Raw genomic sequence first — 12,251 nt, 5'->3', positions numbered from 1 at the left:
TAGCGAAAAGTCATATACTCTCCATTAAATATTTTTGATCCACATCAATATAGATCTCTCTTCATGATTCCGCCTCTTCACGCACGCACAGTTACAAATGTTTAGAGCATTGCGACGGGCTTATGGGAAACTATTGCAGTGACGTACTGGGAACTTCCCAGTCAGCGTGCTATGATGTGTGTCATTTTTGAAGAAACTTCTCGCCATTGTTCGTATATATACTTAAGCTGTGCTCTGAGTATATAAATCGATTCTGAAAGTTATGCAGAACTGATGATCGCATTGAAGACAAGAATAAGATCACAAGCCGGTGCTCAACTTGAATAGGGTCTATTGGTATTCTTAGGATCCTTAAACTGACTCAAATGGGACAAAGTGGACGGAATCGCGATGCTGCGCTCAACTCGAATATGGTCAATTGGTAGTATTCTAATTGAGTTTTAGTAACAGTCAAATGAGTAATATTGGTGCTAAGGTTCACGCAGAATTTTGGCGTTACTATTTCGTGATCTTATTAATAAAGAAATAGTTTAAAAAAGTAAACTCTAACGAATTTATTTCAAATAACATAATTATTTGATGGTGGATTAAAAATCTTTTTTTGGGGAAACGGGCAGAAAATTGAGTGAATTCCTCAAACCTGGTATTTTCCATAGACGAGAAATATAATAAAAACAAACCGTTAAAGAACGTAACTTGCCCTCTAGTCTTATGGCAATAATTCTAATAACAGAGGTTTCTTGGTTTTTTTTTTTGAAATGCTGAAATACATTTAGCCGTTCTTTTTCATGCGCTGTTAAACGTATCATTAAAGAAGCTGAAAGCCACTGTCTTAGAACAGTACCATTAAGAAGTTGTATTAAACGCTTAAATACATTTAGCCCTTCTCTTTCATGCACTGCTAAACGTACCATAAAAGAAGTTGAGAGTCACTGTCTTAGAGTAGTACCATTAAAGAAGTTGTATTAAACGTTTATATAAATTAGAGCAGTACCTTTAACGAAGCTTTATTAAACCCTTAAATACATTTAGACGTTCTTTTTCATGCGCTGCTAAACGTACCATTAAAGAAGTTGAGAGTCACTGTCTTAGCAGTACCATTAAAGAAGTTGTATTAAACGCTTAAATACATTTAGCCCTTCTTTTTCATGCGCTGCTAAACGTACCATTAAACGTAAGAAGTTGAGAGTCACTGTCATAGAGCAGTACCATTAAAGAAGTTATATTAAACGTTTATATACATTAGAGCAGTACCTTTAAAGAATCTGTATTAAACCCTTAAATACATTTAGCCGTTCTTTGTCATGCGCTGCTAAACGTACCATTAAAGAAGTTGAGAGACACTGTCTTAAAGCAGTACCATTAAAGAAGTTGTATTAAACGCTTAAATACATTTAGCCCTTCTTTTTCATGCGCTGCTAAACGTACCATTAAAGAAGTTGAGAGTCACTGTCTTAGAGCAGTACCATTAAAGAAGTTGTATTGAACGTTTATATACATTAGAGCAGTACCTTTAAAGAAGCTGTATTAAACCCTTAAATACATTTAGCCGCTCTTTTTCATGCGCTGCTAAACGAATTATTAAAGAAGTTGAGAGCCACTGTCTTAGAACAATACCATTAAAGAAGTTGTATTAAACGCTTAAATACATTTACCCCTTCTTTTTCATGTGCTGCTAAACGTACCATTAAAGAAGTTGAGAGTCACTGTCTTAGAGCAGTACCATTATAGAAATTGTATTAAACGCTTAAATACATTTAGCCCTTCTTTTTCATGCGCTGATAAACGTACCATTAAAGAAGTTGAGAGTCACTGTCTTAGCAGTACCATTAAAGAAGTTGTATTAAACGCTTAAATACATTTAGCCCTTCTTTTTCATGCGCTGCTAAACGTACCATTAAACGTAAGAAGTTGAGAGTCACTGTCATAGAGCAGTACCATTAAAGAAGTTATATTAAACGTTTATATACATTAGAGCAGTACCTTTAAAGAATCTGTATTAAACCCTTAAATACATTTAGCCGTTCTTTGTCATGCGCTGCTAAACGTACCATTAAAGAAGTTGAGAGACACTGTCTTAAAGCAGTACCATTAAAGAAGTTGTATTAAACGCTTAAATACATTTAGCCCTTCTTTTTCATGCGCTGCTAAACGTACCATTAAAGAAGTTGAGAGTCACTGTCTTAGCAGTACCATTAAAGAAGTTGTATTAAACGCTTAATACATTTAGCCCTTCTTTTTCATGCGCTGCTAAACGTACCATTAAACGTAAGAAGTTGAGAGTCACTGTCATAGAGCAGTACCATTAAAGAAGTTATATTAAACGTTTATATACATTAGAGCAGTACCTTTAAAGAATCTGTATTAAACCCTTAAATACATTTAGCCGTTCTTTGTCATGCGCTGCTAAACGTACCATTAAAGAAGTTGAGAGACACTGTCTTAAAGCAGTACCATTAAAGAAGTTGTATTAAACGCTTAAATACATTTAGCCCTTCTTTTTCATGCGCTGCTAAACGTACCATTAAAGAAGTTGAGAGTCACTGTCTTAGAGCAGTACCATTAAAGAAGTTGTATTAAACGTTTATATACATTAGAGCAGTACCTTTAAAGAAGCTGTATTAAACCCTTAAATACATTTAGCCGCTCTTTTTCATGCGCTGCTAAACGAATTATTGAAGAAGTTGAGAGCCACTGTCTTAGAACAATACCATTAAAGAATTTGTATTAAACGCTTAAATACATTTACCCCTTCTTTTTCATGTGCTGCTAAACGTACCATTAAAGAAGTTGAGAGTCACTGTCTTAGAGCAGTACCATTATAGAAATTGTATTAAACGCTTAAATACATTTAGCCCTTCTTTTTCATGCGCTGATAAACGTACCATTAAAGAAGTTGAGAGCCATTGTCTTAAAGCACAAAGTGTTAGTTTACAAGTGGAATATAAGATTGTTTAGCAAATATGCACTGCCATCTACTTAAAAATCCCGAAAAACGAGTAAAAGATTTCATGACAGAATTAAAAATTTTGAATTTAAGTTAACTTGATAGAAGTGATGAAAGGCTTGAGATACATGGCTAATTGGAGTAAATCCAAGACAGATTGTCTCAGTGAGAGGCAAAGCTGACATAACCCTTTTCCCAGAATCAAACTGTTCATGATAACGAACTTTAAGTAAGGAGCGACCCGGTTCAATAGTAACCGAGACTAAAAAAAAAATTTTGATACCAATATACATCAAGAGAATCGGCTTATTGTGCTGATTTTAAATATATAAGTTTTATTAAGTTTAGTCTCACTGATTAAAGGCTACAAGCCTGAGAAAATTTGCCTGATTTTTGAAAAAGGGGAAAACATCCCCTAAAAGTAAAAAAAATAACAAAAGTAATAGTATACTTATAAAATAATAAAAGTATATTAAATGTTAAAAAAGGCTTCTAAAGCCCTTACGCGAAAGAAATTAGCACTGAAAAAAATCTATGAGTTTTTCCAGTAAAGAACACTGTACTGTTCTTTACTGTCTATTAAAAAATTAAGCTTCCGAGGAAGAGAAATATCAGAATGTATAGTTGAATTTTTCAATAATATAGGAGAAAAAAAAAGTTTTTCATATCTAGAGATAAGGCAGCAAACGTGGTATAGGATAGGAATGGGTTCAGAATCAACCCGAGGTAGGCGAAATCTGATGAGGGAGTGTGTTTAGAGAAAATGCTTTCTGTGAAATGTTGTGAAAAAAGTATTTTCTCTTAAGGGCCAACGCAAAAGCCAAAAGAAAAAACGTATGGATATCACACTTATCCATTGCTTCCCTCCCATCAGAAATAATAATCACATATAAGTATTTTGGAATGAATAGAACTATGAACAAAATTAATACTGCTGATGCCAGGGCTAAAAGCGAGCTTAAATGTCCACAGTTTTTCTAGAATGACCAAGCTACCCAGAAGAAGTGGTTCTTCTTTTGGTCTTCAAACTTTAATTTCCAACTCCCTTTCAGTCTAATCATTGATTTTCTTCTGGCTTTTTCACTCTTCAGCTGTTTTAAATATTATATATATATATATATATATATATATATATATATATATATATATATATATATATATATATATATATATATATATATATATATATATACATATATATATTTCTTCATCTGTTGGTCTCAGTTGGCTTGATGCTAGAGTGAGTTGTTAGTAGTAATAGTAAAAATACCTTGTGATTCTCTTCAATTATAATCTAACTAACCAAATCGGCCCCAAAAAATTTGGCTTTGCCAGCTTTTTGTTACCTACCTCCAGTTATTCGAGGCTCCACTGTGGCAACAGAAACGTCGACAATTCTTAGCATTAAGTTTGGCTGAACGGTCTATACCTTGTCTCAAATACAAAAAAGTAAGTAGAACTACTCACCCCAGCCTTTGGCCCTAATGAGTAGGCATGGATATTCACCGAAAGAGAATATCCTCGTAACCCCTGGTTTCCACTGCCGCGTCAATCCCAACATGATTTTTTTCTGGCGGAACAGACGTACAACAGAATCCGATGGAGGTTCACAAAGAAACGCAGACTTTTGCGTCGCTGTGACAAACTCTAGAAGAATTCAAATCAGCCAATAGCTTTTCAATCAGCTCCATGTCTTCGGTTATGATTTTTTTTAATTAGAACAACGCATGCGATTTGTCGTATGAGTTGAAATTATTCAACACATCCGACATTGCAGCAAAACGGATAGTTTTGCGCCGTTTGTCGCACGATTTGTGTCATTTGTCGCATGTCGCAGGATTTTGCGCGAAATCACAGCAGTGGGAACCAGGGGTAACACTCTGGTCTTAGGCCACTACTAACCTAGTGTGTCCACTGCACACTTGTTATTCTCTTTTGATGCTCTTTTCTGTCTTTAAACCTAGTTGTGTGATATGTTTTAACTCCAGAGAGTTACAAGGCCCTCACCCGGTTGCTGGGCTGTATCTTCCCAAACAGTTTAACACAGAACATAATTTTTAACTCTTATAAAACATTAAAAGCAGAAAAACAAACAATCTTTAATTACTCTTATCATAACGATAAAGAAATCGCTATATTCTTAAACATTCGTCGTAACCTTAATTGAACCTACTATATAATCAGAGAAAAAGACTCATTTAACAGGATAGCTTTAGTCAGGTGCCCGTCATCTGGTGCCACGCAAGGTTTACAGACATAGTCTATCATAGTATGGAACGTTTAATTTATTTAAGCTTTCTTTTATTTCCGGTTCTTTGAAAGCGAGTTCGCACTTTCAATATTCTCAATTTCCTTCGAAGAGAAATAACTGTGTTCGTGTTAAAGCTTTTTAATTTTTCTAGAAATGACTTAGTTCACTAATTTAGTTATCAATCTTCCCTTTTGGATTCTTCGCATGTTGTTCTGGCTCTGCATTTTTTTCTCTTCCAAAAATTAATTGCTTGACACTTTCCCTGGAAAAATGAATCAATTAATAAATCTCAAATGAGGAAAAGTATATGAAGAGCCAAAAACAAAAAGTTAGTCTCAAGAGTACCTAATGGGGAAAATTGTCATTCAACTCTCTCATCAACACCAAAAATAAACTAACAAATTAAAATACATTAATTAAAAATCGTTTTAACTAATTAATTTGATCTACAGTAAAAATCCCACGAATTTAGATAAATATACGATAGGAATTATTTCAAAAAACTGAATATCACAAGCCCATATGGACTGAATTCGTACTTCGAAGCATAAAAAAAAAAACAGGCTATGAAATGGACAAGGAGGGAAAACAATATGACACATTAGACACTAGATGGTTTGAAACAAAAATTTATATTAAGTTTGCTAAAGAATGCATTTACATATAACATTGAATAATGGACAATCATTAATTGAATATTAGGTAAAAAGATTAATAAAAACACACAGTAGAACTTGTAAGGAAATTAAAAAAAAGGCTAATGAAAACAAAAACAGGGGTAAATAAGGGAAAAGGTGTAAATAAGAAGGACGAGGGTTACCACTGGGTGGTTTATTTTTCTGCCGACGAAGGGACGTAATTTTTTATATCTTGAAGTAATGCAGCGAACAGAGGACCAGATAGGTGCAGCCTGAGAAACTGCACGGGGAACCACCACAGAGACGAGGGTTACCACTGGGTGGTTTATTTTTCTGCCGACGAAGGGACGTAATTTTTTATATCTTGAAGTACTGCAGCGAATAGAGGACAAGATAAGTGCAGCCTGGGAAACTGCACAGGGAACCACCACAGGGACGAGGGTTACCACTGGGTGGTTTATTTTTCTGTCGAAGAAGGGACGTAATTTTTTATATCTTGAAGTACTGCAGCGAATAGAGGACAAGATAGGTGCAGCCTAAGAAACTGCACAGGGAACCACCACAGGGACGAGGGTTACCACTGGGTGGTTTATTTTTCTGTTGACGAAGGGACGTAATTTTTTATATCTTGAAGTACTGCAGCGAATAGGGGACAAGATAGGTGCAGCCTGAGAAACTGCACAGGGAACCACCACAGGGACGAGGGTTTCCACTGGGTGGTTTATTTTTCTGTCGACGAAGGGACGTAATTTTTTATATCTTGAAGTACTGCAGCGAATAGAGGACAAGATAGGTGCAGCCGGAGAAACTGCACAGGGAACCACCACAGGGACGAGGGTTACCACTGGGTGGTTTATTTTTCTGTCGACGAAGGGACGTAATTTTTTATATCTTGAAGTACTGCAGCGAATAGAGGACAAGATAGGTGCAGCCTGAGAAACTGCACAGGGAACCACCACAGGGACGAGGGTTACCACTGGGTGGTTTATTTTTCTGTCGACGAAGGGACGTAATTTTTTATATCTTGAAGTACTGCAGCGAATAGAGGACAAGATAGGTGCAGCCTGGGAAACTGCACAGGGAACCACCACAGGGACGAGGGTTACCACTGGGTGGTTTATTTTTCTGTCGACGAAGGGACGTAATTTTTTATATCTTGAAGTACAACAGCGAATAGAGGACAAGATAGGTGCAGCCGGAGAAACTGCACAGGGAACCACCACAGGGACTAGGGTTACCACTGGGTGGTTTATTTTTCTGCCGACGAAGGGACGTAATTTTTTATATCTTGAAGTACTGCAGCGAATGGAGACAAGATAGGTGCAGGCTGAGAAACTGCACAGGGAACCACCACAGGGACGATGGTTACCACTGGGTGGTTTATTTTTCTGCCGACGAAGGGACGAAATTTTTTATATCTTGAAGTACTGCAGCGAATGGAGACAAGATAGGTGCAGGCTGAGAAACTGCACAGGGAACCACCACAGGGACGAGGGTTACCACTGGGTGGTTTATTTTTCTGTCGACGAAGGGACGTAATTTTTTATATCTTGAAGTACTGCAGCGAATAGAGGACAAGATAGGTATAGCCTGAGAAACTGCACAGGGAACCACCACAGGGACGAGGGTTACCACTGGGTGGTTTATTTTTCTGTGGACGAAGGGAGGTAATTTTTTATATCTTGAAGTACTGCAGCGAATAGAGGACAAGATAGGTGCAGCCTGAGAAACTGCACAAGGAACCACCACAGGGACGAGGGTTACCACTGGGTGGTTTATTTTTCTGTCGACGAAGGGACGTAATTTTTTATATCTTGAAGTACTGCAGCGAATAGAGAACACGATAGGTGCAGTCTGAGAAACTGCACAGGGAACCACCACAGGAACAAGGGTTACCATTGGGTGGTTTATTTTTCTGTCGATGAAGGGACGTAATTTTTTATATCTTGAAGTACTGCAGCGAATAGAGGACAAGATAGGTGCAGCCTGAGAAACTGCACAGGGAACCACCACAGGGACGTGGGTTACCACTGGGTGGTTTATTTTTCTGTCGACGAAGGGACGTAATTTTTTATATCTTGAAGTACTGCAGCGAATAGAGGACAAGATAAGTGCAGCCTGGGAAACTGCACAGGGAGCCACCACAGGGACGAGGGTTACCACTAGGTGGTTTATTTTTCTGTCGACGAAGGGACGTAATTTTTTATATCTTGAAGTACTGCAGCGAATAGAGGACAAGATAGGTGCAGCCTAAGAAACTGCACAGGGAACCACCACAGGGACGAGGGTTACCACTGGGTGGTTTATTTTTCTGTTGACGAAGGGACGTAATTTTGTATATCTTGAAGTACTGCAGCGAATAGAGGACAAGATAGGGGCAGCCGGAGAAACTGCACAGGGAACCACCACAGGGACGAGGGTTACCACTGGGTGGTTTATTTTTCTGTCGACGAAGGGACGTAATTTTTTATATTTTGAAGTACTGCAGCGAATAGAGGACAAGATAGGTGCAGGCTGAGAAACTTCACAGGGAACCACCACAGGGACGAGGGTTACCACTGGGTGGTTTATTTTTCTGTCGACGAAGGGACGTAATTTTTTATATCTTGAAGTACTGCAGCGAATAGAGGACAAGATAGGTGCAGCCGGAGAAACTGCAAAGGGAACCACCACAGGGAATAGGGTTACCACTGGGTGGTTTATTTTTCTGCCGACGAAGGGACGTAATTTTTTATATCTTGAAGTACTGCAGCGAATGGAGACAAGATAGGTGCATGCTGAGAAACTGCAGAGGGAACCACCACAGGGACGAGGGTTACCACTGGGTGGTTTATTTTTCTGTCGACGAAGGGAGGTAATTTTTTATATCTTGAAGTACTGCAGCGAATAGAGGACAAGATAGGTGCAGCCTGGGAAACTGCAAAGGGAACCACTACAGGGACGAGGGTTACCACTGGGTGGTTTATTTTTCTGTCGACGAAGGGACGTAATTTTTTATATCTTGAAGTACTTCAGCGAATGGAGACAAGATAGGTTCAGGCTGAGAAACTGCACAGGGAACCACCACAGGGACGAGGGTTACCACTGGGTGGTTTATTTTCCTGTCGACGAAGGGACGTAATTTTTTATATCTTGAAGTACTGCAGCGAATAGAGGACAAGATAGGTATAGCCTGAGAAACTGCACAGGGAACCACCACAGGGACGAGGGTTACCACTGGGTGGTTTATTTTTCTGTGGACGAAGGGAGGTAATTTTTTATATCTTGAAGTACTGCAGCGAATAGAGGACAAGATAGGTGCAGCCTGGGAAACTGCACAGGGAACCACTACAGGGACGAGGGTTACCACTGGGTGGTTTATTTTTCTGTCGACGAAGGGACGTAATTTTTTATATTTTGAAGTACTGCAGCGAATAGAGGACAAGATAGGTGCAGGCTGAGAAACTGCACAGGGAACCACCACAGGGACTAGGGTTACCACTGGGTGGTTTATTTTTCTGTCGACGAAGGGACGTAATTTTTTATATCTTGAAGTACTGCAGCGAATGCAGACAAGATAGGTGCAGGCTGAGAAACTGCACAGGGAACCACCACAGGGACGAGGGTTACCACTGGGTGGTTTATTTTTCTGTCGACGAAGGGACGTAATTTTTTATATCTTGAAGTACTGCAGCGAATAGAGGACAAGATAGGTGCAGGCTGAGAAACTGCACAGGGAACCAACACAGGGACTAGGGTTACCACTGGGTGGTTTATTTTTCTGTCGACGAAGGGACGTAATTTTTTATATCTTGAAGTACTGCAGCGAATGGAGACAAGATAGGTGCAGGCTGAGAAACTGCACAGGGAACCACCACAGGGACGAGGGTTACCACTGGGTGGTTTATTTTTCTGTCGACGAAGGGACGTAATTTTTTATATCTTGAAGTACTGCAGCGAATAGAGGACAAGATAGGTGCAGGCTGAGAAACTGCACAGGGAACCACCACAGGGACTAGGGTTACCACTGGGTGGTTTATTTTTCTGTCGACGAAGGGACGTAATTTTTTATATCTTGAAGTACTGCAGCGAATAGGGGACAAGATAGGTGCAGGCTGAGAAACTGCACAGGGAACCACCACAGGGACGAGGGTTACCACTGGGTGGTTTATTTTTCAGTCGACGAAGGGACGTAATTTTTTATATCTTGAAGTACTGCAGCGAATAGAGGACAAGATAGGTGCAGCCGGAGAAACTGCAAAGGGAACCACCACAGGGAATAGGGTTACCACTGGGTGGTTTATTTTTCTGCCGACGAAGGGACGTAATTTTTTATATCTTGAAGTACTGCAGCGAATGGAGACAAGATAGGTGCATGCTGAGAAACTGCAGAGGGAACCACCACAGGGACGAGGGTTACCACTGGGTGGTTTATTTTTCTGTCGACGAAGGGAGGTAATTTTTTATATCTTGAAGTACTGCAGCGAATAGAGGACAAGATAGGTGCAGCCTGGGAAACTGCAAAGGGAACCACTACAGGGACGAGGGTTACCACTGGGTGGTTTATTTTTCTGTCGACGAAGGGACGTAATTTTTTATATCTTGAAGTACTTCAGCGAATGGAGACAAGATAGGTGCAGGCTGAGAAACTGCACAGGGAACCACCACAGGGACGAGGGTTACCACTGGGTGGTTTATTTTCCTGTCGACGAAGGGACGTAATTTTTTATATCTTGAAGTACTGCAGCGAATAGAGGACAAGATAGGTATAGCCTGAGAAACTGCACAGGGAACCATCACAGGGACGAGGGTTACCACTGGGTGGTTTATTTTTCTGTGGACGAAGGGAGGTAATTTTTTATATCTTGAAGTACTGCAGCGAATAGAGGACTCGATAGGTGCAGCCTGGGAAACTGCACAGGGAACCACTACAGGGACGAGGGTTACCACTGGGTGGTTTATTTTTCTGTCGACGAAGGGACGTAATTGTTTATATTTTGAAGTACTGCAGCGAATAGAGGACAAGATAGGTGCAGGCTGAGAAACTGCACAGGGAACCACCACAGGGACTAGGGTTACCACTGGGTGGTTTATTTTTCTGTCGACGAAGGGACGTAATTTTTTATATCTTGAAGTACTGCAGCGAATGGAGACAAGATAGGTGCAGGCTGAGAAACTGCACAGGGAACCACCACAGGGACGAGGGTTACCACTGGGTGGTTTATTTTTCTGTCGACGAAGGGACGTAATTTTTTATATCTTGAAGTACTGCAGCGAATAGAGGACAAGATAGGTGCAGGCTGAGAAACTGCACAGGGAACCACCACAGGGACTAGGGTTACCACTGGGTGGTTTATTTTTCTGTCGACGAAGGGACGTAATTTTTTATATCTTGAAGTACTGCAGCGAATGGAGACAAGATAGGTGCAGGCTGAGAAACTGCACAGGGAACCACCACAGGGACGAGGGTTACCACTGGGTGGTTTATTTTTCTGTCGACGAAGGGACGTAATTTTTTATATCTTGAAGTACTGCAGCGAATAGAGGACAAGATAGGTGCAGGCTGAGAAACTGCACAGGGAACCACCACAGGGACTAGGGTTACCACTGGGTGGTTTATTTTTCTGTCGACGAAGGGACGTAATTTTTTATATCTTGAAGTACTGCAGCGAATAGGGGACAAGATAGGTGCAGGCTGAGAAACTGCACAGGGAACCACCACAGGGACGAGGGTTACCACTGGGTGGTTTATTTTTCAGTGGACGAAGGGACGTAATTTTTTATATCTTGAAGTACTGCAGCGAATAGAGGACAAGATAGGTATAGCCTGAGAAACTGCACAGGGAACCACCACAGGGACGAGGGTTACCACTGGGTGGTTTATTTTTCTGTGGACGAAGGGAGGTAATTTTTTATATCTTGAAGTACTGCAGCGAATAGAGGACAAGATAGGTGCAGCCTGGGAAACTGCAAAGGGAACCACTACAGGGACGAGGGTTACCACTGGGTGGTTTATTTTTCTGTCGACGAAGGGACGTTATTTTTTATATTTTGAAGTACTGCAGCGAATAGAGGACAAGATAGGTGCAGGCTGAGAAACTGCACAGGGAACCACCACAGGGACTAGGGTTACCACTGGGTGGTTTATTTTTCTGTCGACGAAGGGACGTAATTTTTTATATCTTGAAGTACTGCAGCGAATGGAGACAAGATAGGTGCAGGCTGAGAAACTGCACAAGGAACCACCACAGGAACGAGGGTTACCACTGGGTGGTTTATTTTTCTGTCGACGAAGGGACGTAATTTTTTATATCTTGAAGTACTGCAGCGAATAGAGGACAAGATAGGTGCAGGCTGAGAAACTGCACAGGGAACCACCACAGGGACTAGGGTTACCACTGGGCGGTTTATTTTTCTGTCGACGAAGGGACGTAAT

General features: G+C 40.3%; 1 long non-coding RNA gene across 1 annotated transcript in view; it reads right to left on the bottom strand.

Annotated features, from left to right (window-relative positions):
- Nucleotides 1-5,320: 5,320 nt before the first annotated feature.
- The window catches only part of LOC136038537 (uncharacterized), a 32,329-nt gene continuing 25,398 nt past the window's right edge, over nt 5,321-12,251 (bottom strand). The window contains exon 3 of the long non-coding RNA XR_010620245.1: nt 5,321-5,460. This is a non-coding gene — a long non-coding RNA (uncharacterized LOC136038537). The remainder of the gene's footprint in view (nt 5,461-12,251) is intronic.

This window comes from Artemia franciscana, chromosome 18 (assembly GCF_032884065.1).
Source record: "Artemia franciscana chromosome 18, ASM3288406v1, whole genome shotgun sequence".
In the NCBI taxonomy this organism is placed as follows: domain Eukaryota; kingdom Metazoa; phylum Arthropoda; class Branchiopoda; order Anostraca; family Artemiidae; genus Artemia; species Artemia franciscana.
The sequence above is the reverse complement of the archived record's forward strand: the minus strand, read 5'-3'. Positions and strand labels throughout refer to the sequence as shown.